The following is a 9,068-nucleotide window of genomic DNA, read 5'->3' as shown; positions in this document are numbered from 1 at the left end:
GCTGTGAAGAACAGTCTTAAGTACTTGAGAAGAACTAAGGACATGTTCTTGGTCTTTGGAAGAAGATCAGAGTTGAAGGTAGAAGGATGCACACATATTGATGATAGAAAGTCTACATCAGAATATATGCAATGGTGGTTCAGTAAATTGGAAGAGTTCCAAACAACCGATCATTATAGATTCTACCTTAGAAGCTGAATGTTAAGCCATATCTAAGGGTGCAGCGGAAACCTTCTGGTTAAAAGTTCATTGCAGAGTTAGGTGTAATGTCATTAGATGCCATAACACTTTACTGCGATAACATTGGCACCATAGCACTAGCTATGGAGCCAAGGTCTCATCAGAAGTCCAAGCACATAGAGCGGTGCTTCCACTTCATACGCGACTATGTTGAGAAGAAATATGTAGAGATGCAGAGAGTAGACTCCACAGATAACGTGGCAGACCTGTTCACTAAGCAGCTGAGTCAGCAAAAGACTGAAGCCCACCTTGAGAAGATGGGGCTTAGATATATGACTGATTGGCTTTAGTGCAAGTGGGAGATTGTTAGATGTATGCCCTAGAAGCCAATCTGACTGACACATTGTTAATTCTAGGAACATAATTTTGTACTTGACTATTTATTATTGAATAAATAAAAAGCATCTTTTCATTCATATTATTTATGTGTCTATGAATCGTCCAAGAAATTAATAAGATGATGATGCATATTCTCAAGAGTTGAAAATTTGAGCCATGTATCATTGGTGATTAATTTCTAAATGCTCCTGATCAATGGATCATCACGAGGACGGTGATCGATCCCATCAGTGCACAGATCACTTTCCTTCTGGATGGACGAGACTTGAGTCCACAGTGTAGGGACACTGAAATGATAGTGCAGGTGCTTGTTAGAGAACAAGGGTACTGAGCGTGACCAAGACAAGAAGTCACTTGGATGTCTATCCACTCGTCGGTGACTTGCTTGATGTTGCAGTAGTATGACTAGTCCTTTGACCTGCGGTGCTTCAGCTACTCACAGTGAGGTTATTGTAGTTTGACTACACGTATACATGGTCTCTAGTCATATGGGTCCTTGTAGTGTAGATTGGCTGCAGTAAGTTCACTGTAGGAGTAGGGTATGCACTTACATGGAATCTATCGACCTTGATAGAAGAGGAGTGATCCTATGTAATTTGTTAGACTGAGCTCTAAGACCTTGGCCAGGGCAGTAATATAAAGTGGAGAAAGAGTTTTCCACTATCGAACTCGAGTCAAATAAATCTTGACATATGACAGACGAAGGAGTTTGACGAGTTATCCATGACCTCCGTCCTGTAGGGATCCACGATAGAAGGACTGTATCACATGATAACTGCACCTAGAGGTTCATCATTCTATTCTGCTGGGTAGCCACTACATGCTGCTAGGTGTCACTGGTGGATGGTGGGACTCATAGGGATTATCTCGATGATCGATAAGCCCTAATGAGTAGAGTTGGAATCGTTCCGACCCATTGAAAGGAGTTTTCAATGATATTGTGATAGAGATCACAATATATCTCACTGCCAGTCAGAGTAGAACCTATGGGGTCACACACACTAGAGGCATTGACCGATCCGATGGTTGAATCGTGATTAGGAATCACAAGTAATCAATTCGATTGATAATAAGCTGAAGAAGGAACAAAGAGAATTAATTAATTGGACTTAAAACAAGAGTCCTACTTGGAGTAGGATTCCTAGAGTCCTAATTGGATTAGGACTAGGAATCCTACTTGGACTGGGATTCCTATTTGGAGTAGGACTGGAATTCCTACTTGGAGTAGGATTCCTACAATCCTAATTAGATTAGGAGTTTTGAATTAAATTTGGATTCCTACTTGGAGTAGGATTCCTAGAGTCCTAATCGGATTAGGACTTCGAATTCAAATTAGAGTCCTAATTGGATTAGGACTAGAATTAAACAAGTCCTAATTGGATTAGGATTTCTTAAGTCCTAATTAATTATTAATCTAATAAATCAACATGACTCCTAATTGGATTAGGATTGAAGAGTTCAATTGAGTCATGGTTCATTCAAGTTCTAATTGGATTAGGACTAGCATAGATTGAACCCAATTGATTCATGATTTGGGCTAAACCAAATAGGAGCCCTAGATGCCTTTATAAGGCTTTGAAAGGAGGTGCCCTAATGATAAGTGAAGCCCTCCTCCTCTCCATCACGTGGCCACCCTCCTCTCCTCTCTTTTCAGCCACCAACAACAAAGGGAAGAAAAGGATCTTGGTGGCCTCCTTCTTCCTCCACCGTTTGGTTCCAACGCAAGGAAGAAAAAGAAGGCTGCAGGGCTTCGTTCCTCTTCTTCTCTTCATCCTTCTTCTTCCTCCTCCCAAGCACAATCAAGGATTGATTGAAAGGGAGGATATCAGCCATCAAAGTTATCTCTGCAAGGGAGCTAGCACCCCGGAGAGATAGAAAGCTTGGATCGGTTTTCTGCTTCGTGTGGATACCCGTAGAGGCCGGGCACTTGAACGGCTTCAAGCGAACCTTCATCCTAAACCACGATCATCAGTTTGCGGTGATCATCTACCCGTGCAAAGGTGAAGATCTGATCTTCCTAATGTTTCTAAAAAGTTTTTAATCCTTATCTATCTACGAACGGTTTTTGAACAACGTTCATGCGATGAACGGTTGATCCCGCGCATGCCTCTTCCGCTGCATCTGAATTTTTTTTGAATTTTCAGCGGCACATCGGGGTTTCTAACACGATGGTCATAGGGATGAATTATGCAATAATCATACGTCTAGGTTCTTGAATGTTGCTTTGCATATTCGACCTATCCGGACGTTGGGTATCATTGCTAGATGGTCACCTCGATTAGTGCATGGAGTAGTCCATATACTACCGGCTTAGTATTCGAACCTATCGGAGTCACGCACATTAGTCAAACTAAGTAGGAAGGTTTTGACCCAATTTAATTAAGAATTAAATTGTGGGTCATTTGGAATTTGGTTCTGTCTATGTCCAGCTAGCACTGAACATGAGGTACATGCTAAATTTCATGGATGAACAACTAATTAAGTCTGTATTCAGGGTTAATCAAGTTTCATTTAATGTAATTGAACTTGATCAGGACTCAATTGTTGAGATTGGGTTTGATTGGGTCTCAATTAGAGAAATTGGGCTCGATCATGATTTAATTAGAATTTAATTTCGTATTTGTTTTGATCTAAGTCAGACTTGGATCGAGCCAAGACTGGACCCAATTGAACCTCCCACGAGTCGGACTCATGTGGAATTTTTTTTGGTCAAAAATCATTCAATTGGGCCATCAATTTGGTTTAAAACCAAGTAGGCTAACCCAATTGATTGAACTGCTGACCCAATCCCAATTTAAATAACCCATGGACGCATGGACCCTTAAGCTCCCATGGACCCTTAAGCATCCCCTATGAGCCGCGATGGATAAAAGCTATGGACCCTTAAGAAGTGTCCTGTGAGCCGCGATGAGAGAAAGCCTGGGAGAAAACAGAGGATTTTCCGCCGATGCTTCAAAGCCACGCCACGTCTCCATCCAGACTCCATTTGGATTGCCGTTTAGACTGAAATGTCCGATTTTGAACTGGCTACATTCCAGTTTAATTTGATTTTTGAAATACGGCAGTTATCGGCATTAATCACTATTTTTTTTCCACGGTTATTTTTGAAACAAACGTTATAAAATTCATTCATATTAGATAACGAATGAATACAATAACGCTCGGCCATTTACGCTTCTTAACTCCTCTCAGCATTGGCCTATTTGTAGGCCACCGTTTCCTCAAAGAAGGAGATGAAGAGAGATTTTTTTTTCTTGGGAAGAAAACGTCAGACAGAGAGAGGTAGTCTTGATTCAGTGAAGAAGAAGAAGAGAGAGGAAGAAGTTCTCTCTCTCTAGTGGTACGGAGTTCGGCTCAGATCCGGCGGTCTCTCCTGCCTTCCCTCTTCCTCTGTGATCGGGATTAAACTCAGGCGTCACTGCTCTCGGGCATGCCGTGAAGAAACGGGAGAGGAAAAAAAATAGTGATTTGCTGTTAAGGAAAAGAAAAAGAAAGAAAAGAAAAAGAGAATTTTTTTCTTCTAGGGTTTCTTTTGCAAAAGGTGTTTTGCACGAATATCAAAGTCATCCTATCTTCCTACGAAGCTCGACGTGCTTGCGAAGTATAGGGCCTATAGATCCAGGCCTTGCAGAGCTACCTTTAGGGATCCAGATCCAGATCCAGATCCGGCATACCTCATCCAACTTCCGCTGCGGGATCGAGGTATGTTTTACATATTAGTATGTTTAATATTTATAATTGTTATAAATAAAAATTTTAAAACTAATTTTTCATGTGTGGCGTCCGATTTTATCAGACAACTCGGGAAATTCTCCCTTCAACTGGTATCAGAGCCAGGTTGGCCGATGGAATTGGCCTTTAATATCTAGAATTATGCATGATTTAATTTTTAAATTTAGATTAGATCTAGATTTAATGATAAAATATCAATCTTGTGCTGAATTATAAGGTTGTCCTGCTATAAGATTTACCCCTTATAGTGAAAAGGTTGTCCTAGCACAAGATTGAGATTAATTTGTATCATAAAATAATTAGTTTATTTTTGTGAAATTATACATAATTGATGTTTATGAAATTTTAGTTTTAAATTTATTATGACCACAAAATTTAAATATAAATTGTTTATATTTGGAATAAATTGATACCTTGAATCCATGATCATAATACATTTAATTAAGAATTAGATGTTGAATTTAAAATTTAAAATTTGAATTTCAAATAAAGATTTAAAATTCAAAATTTGAAATTTGAATTAAAATTTAAATTTGAACATGGGATTTGGGGCATGGGTTAGCACAATCAGATTAGTTGACTAGGTTAGACCTAATCATGAAATCAAATTGAAATGGACTAACTTAAGAAACATGATTTAATCTAATCAATAGTTGAACTAGACTAAATCAAGTTTTATAAAATGATCAAACTCAATAATTGTAGTTTATCATATCCAAATATTTCAATTGGATCTGATTGGGGCTCAGTGGTCGAGCCCGAGTTCCCAAGGATAACCTAAATCAACTTGATAAACTAATTGGTGTCTAAGGTAAGTCGGCATTTGGTCATGGTTTTTAATTGGGGCTACCTCTTACCTGGCCAACATAGTTGGTGTCTAGGAAAGTGGTTAATGGCGTAACCCTCCTATGATCTCTCTTATCTGGCCAATTTGGTCGATCAAGTTTTGATTAAGGTACCTTGAGACTTGGCACTCACCCATGCCATTAAGAAAAATCAGTGTGACTAATTTAGGTGTCTAATAGAACAATAAGAGCTAGTCCTTTGTATGACTTGGTGAAGTCAGTGGGAGGATTTAGAATTATTGGTCAGTGTCACATATCAATTAAAATTCTCTAAATTATTAGGTCCTTAAAATGATAAAGTTATATAGATAACTAGATCATAGCCTCCCATTAAGGTGAATGATAATGGGTCCAATATTACAGTTGAACATGCAGGACGCTTCTGTCTGGTGTTCCTCTGAATACTGAAATTATCCTTCATTATATGATAGCTTTTTGAGCTATCTAATTGTGATTAGGTTGGCTGAGCCTTCCTCGGGCCTGATCATACATTAGGTAGTGTCATCGAGTTAGTTCATTAATGGTTGGATCTAACCAAAATTTTCAGTGGAGGCCTCCGCCTACTGATTACCACCTGGGGCAAAATTGATTACTAGAAATTGTTTAGAGAAACAATTGGTAATGTACCTACTCTTAGATGCACATAGGTTGGCCGAGCCTTCCTCGGGCCTGTATGCAGTCTATGCGGATTCTAGTACCCACTAGGGAATTAAAGTAATTCCTCGAGTTAAAGGTAGAGGCTATTAATTCGATTAACATAGTGGGAGAAAACTTTAGACTAAAGTCCAAGTCTTTAGGATTAAATAAATCATATACTGATTAGTTGGATTTTTCTTTATTTTTCAGATATGGCTAACTTATTGTCCCTCCGAACACTATTAGACAATGATAAGCTTAATGGACCTAACTTCGATAGCTGGTATCGAAAGTTGAAAATAGTATTAGAGCATAAGCGGATCTTGTATGTGATATCGGATCCTGCACCTGAGGAACCTGCAGCCAATGTACCACGTGCAATCAGAGATGTTTATCAGAAGTGGCTCAACGATCGCACTACAGTGCGCTGCATCATGAGGGCCTTGATGAATGATGAGTTTAGTCGTAAATTCGAGGAAGCGCAGCCAGTGGAAATCCTTCAAATGTTGAAGGAGTCTTTCGGCACACCTGATGATGTCGAACGACATAAGACCTTTTGCGCTATATTCAATGCCTGCATGAGGGAAGGGGCATCGACCACCGATCATGTACTGTATATGGTCGAACAAATCGATCGCCTGAGTAAACTTGGCTTTCCTTTACACGAGCAATTGGGCAAGGATGCCATTTTGAACTTACTTTCCAAGTCCTACCTGACCTTCCTTAGTCATTATAGAATGACTAAACCTGATGTATCCTATCATGGTTTGCTAGGTTTACTGCAGACCTATGAGAAGGATCACCAACTCAAAAAGGAGTCGGTGAATGTGGTAGGTGGGACTTCTGCAGGACTTTCTTCCTTTAAGAAAGAAAAGAAGAAGAAGGTGCAGAAAGCTCGTGCTGGGGTCTCTAAGCCCAGCCAGACTAAGAAGCATGAAGCCGATAAGAGCAAGGCAGAGTGCTTCTTCTGTAAGAAGATGGGTCATTGGAAGCGGAACTGTCCGGCTTACATAGCGTCCCTTGATCCAAACAGGCCTAAAAAGAAAAAGCAGCAAATAGTTGCTGCACAAGGTAATTATATGATAACACCTTGTAATTTTTCTGTTTATGATTCTACTGCTTGGGTATTGGATACCTACAATTTATTGCAGGGATTTCAAGTTTGTAGAAGATTCAAGAATGGCGAAACATTCCTGAACGTTGGAGATGGAAGATCAGTTACAATCCTAGCTTTAGGAGTCATTAAGCTTGTTTTTGAATCTAGAGTAGTCATATTAGATGATTGTCATTATTGTCCAGTATTTTTGATGAATGTCATCTCTATAGGCCTTTTGGCCAAAAAAGGTTATTGTTTATCAATAAATTTTTTTTTTGTGATATCCTTCTGAATGGTATTAAAATTTTTCGTGGACAATTGATACATGACATTTATACTCTATCACTGTCTGTGAATGTAATGTACACTTCTAATAAACGCCTAAGTTAGATAATGTCAATGAAGCCTATTTGTGGCATTGCCGGCTAGGTCACATAAATAAAAATAGGATAAACAGGTTAGCCCAACAGGGCATTTTAGAAATCAATGATTATGAATCATTGCCAACTTGTGAATCCTGTCTTCTGGGTAAGATGACCAAGTCACCTTTTTTCTGGAAAGGGTGAACGAGCCAGCGATGTTCTTGGCCTCATACATACTGATGTATGTGGACCTATGAACGTAAGTGCCAAAGGAGGTTATGCCTACTTCATAACCTTCACAGATGACCTATCCAGGTATGGGTATGTCTATCTGATGAGGCATAAGTCGGAATCATTTGAAATGTTCAAACGATTTTGTAATGAAGTAGAAAAACATACTGGAAAGAGTATTAAGATCCTTCGGTCAGATCGAGGAGGAGAATACCTTTCCAGTGATTTCTTGACTTATCTAGAGGAGAATGGGATTCTCTCACAATAGATCCCTCCAGGAACACCTCAGCACAATGGTGTATCCGAAAGGAGGAATCGAACTCTGTTAGACATGGTTCGATCCATGATGGGGTTTACTAGTCTGCCTCTATCTTTTTGGGATTATGCTTTAGAGTCTGCATGTATAATACTAAATAAGGTTCTAAGTAAGTCTGTTGAGAAGACTCCATATGAGATATGGACTGGGCGTAAGCTGACACTGTCATACCTTAGGGTTTGGGGATGTCTGGCTTATGTTAAACGCTCTCAAACCGACAAACTTGGTCCTAGGTCCTATAAGTGTTATTTTGTAGGGTACCCCAAGGAAACTAGGGGTTATTGCTTCTACCTTCCTAATGAATAAAAGATGTTCGTAGGACTTAAGGAAACCTTTTTGGAAAAGGAATTTCTTAGTGAAGGAATCGTTGCCTCTAAGGTTGAACTTAGTGAAGTTCAGCAGGTGGAAGATTTAACACAATCTACTGAACCCATAGAACCGGATTCGATTAGATCAAACCCGGAGCCCAATGTAGAAGCTCCATTAAGGCGATCAGGTAGAGTACCATGTCAAGTGGACAGATACTACGATTTCTTAGTCCAAGACGCAGATCCCATTGAGCTCGATGAGAACAATAAGGATCCGATCACCTATATGGATGCTATGCAGAGGTCTGACTCTGAGTTATGGCTTAACGCCATGAGATCTGAAATGGAATCCATGGAAATCAATAGTATATGGACACTAGTTGATCCACCCGAAGGGATAAAACCCATAGGGTTGAAATGGATCTTCAAAAGAAAGAGAGGCGCAGACGGAAAGATGGAGACCTATAAAGTCCGTCTGGTTGCCAAGGGGTATCGTCAACATTATGGTATTGACTATGACGAGACTTTTTTTTCATGTGGCAATGCTAAAATCTATTCGAATCATGCTTGCTATAGCAGCATATACGGATTATGAAATCTGGCAAATGGATGTGAAAACAGCTTTTCTAAATGGAGAGCTGGAAGAAGAGGTGTATATGATACAACCTGAGAGTTTCACATCCACAGACGAGTCCAAAGTATGCAAGCTACAAAAGTCCATTTATGGACTTAAGCAAGCTTCTCAAAGTTGAAACATACGTTTCGATAAATCTATCAAAACGTATGGCTTCATTAAGAATGAAGAAGAACCTTGTGTCTACAAGTGGGCTAACGGTTCATATTGGGAATTGTATCCTAAATGTCAGTCGTCAGCATGTTGATGATTGAATGAATTGACAAATCAATAAAGTATTTTTTGGCATTATTCATCATTTTACATCTTCAAATGAACTCTTATATGAT

This window comes from Phoenix dactylifera, chromosome 4 (genome assembly GCF_051530095.1).
Source record: "Phoenix dactylifera cultivar Ajwa chromosome 4, Ajwa_hap1_PhDact_Kaust_v1.1, whole genome shotgun sequence".
In the NCBI taxonomy this organism is placed as follows: Eukaryota; Viridiplantae; Streptophyta; class Magnoliopsida; order Arecales; family Arecaceae; genus Phoenix; species Phoenix dactylifera.
Note: the sequence above shows the minus strand (reverse complement) of the source record.